This window comes from Cyphomyrmex costatus, unplaced genomic scaffold, assembly GCF_001594065.2.
Source record: "Cyphomyrmex costatus isolate MS0001 unplaced genomic scaffold, Ccosl1.0 scaffold467, whole genome shotgun sequence".
NCBI classification, from domain to species: Eukaryota; Metazoa; Arthropoda; class Insecta; order Hymenoptera; family Formicidae; genus Cyphomyrmex; species Cyphomyrmex costatus.
This window is the reverse complement of record NW_017278933.1, coordinates 757004-757885: the sequence shown is the minus strand read 5'-3', so window position 1 is coordinate 757885 and position 882 is coordinate 757004.

Sequence of the window (882 nt, the reverse complement as noted above, 5' to 3'; positions counted from 1 at the left end):
GGGTGGATGAGGGAGGGAGGGGTGCAAAAAGACGAATATGCTGCCAAGTGTGGGATTACGAATCAAATGCGGGCGCGATGTTTTATACGCGTTGTGCTACGGTCGGAGAGATTATGTCTTTATTAATATATATAACTCATATGTATACATATCTATATATAAGTAGCAGGAAACTGATAAGGCGCGCGATGTTGATAGATGTAGATCGTATATTATAACGAGTGCAAAAAGATACATATATTCCACTGGTTGTGTCACAATGAGGCCTCGAATCACATCGCATCCGCAATGAGTCTGAACATCTTCGTTAAGTCGCAATATATATGTAAGACAGTATTTTAGATCGATTGGATCGTGTAAACATTGCGAAATGGCATCTTGGTTCATCGCGATGCAAATATTCTTCTGAGATTACCACCAATAACACTTTGTTCATATTTCGCGTTCTATTCGAACGGACGCGTAAAAGATTTATCCTGCGTTGTATTATTATCTTTTGCAGAATTAACGTAGTATGATACATTAGATTAAATTTAAAAGCGCTCCATTGCAAAAGCGAGATGCTAAGCACTCGACAATCATACTGATTGAGTTATCGTTCGAAATAGCAAACCGTCCGTCCAAGAGCCATGTAAGAGACGCGTGCTAGACGATGGTTTGATAAGTAATAATATTAACATTAAAACGAATATTACCTAAGGGAAAGAATTGGAAGGACCAGCGGGTGTGAGTGTGCGGAGCTTTTAATCGATCCTTCTTTTTGAGATGAGCGAAACGATATCAGTGGGAACAAGAAACTCGCATTTTCGTAGAAGCCATATCATTTTTTGAAGGAGTCAGGAGTACATGTGTATATGTACGTATGCGTGTATGTGTGCGCGC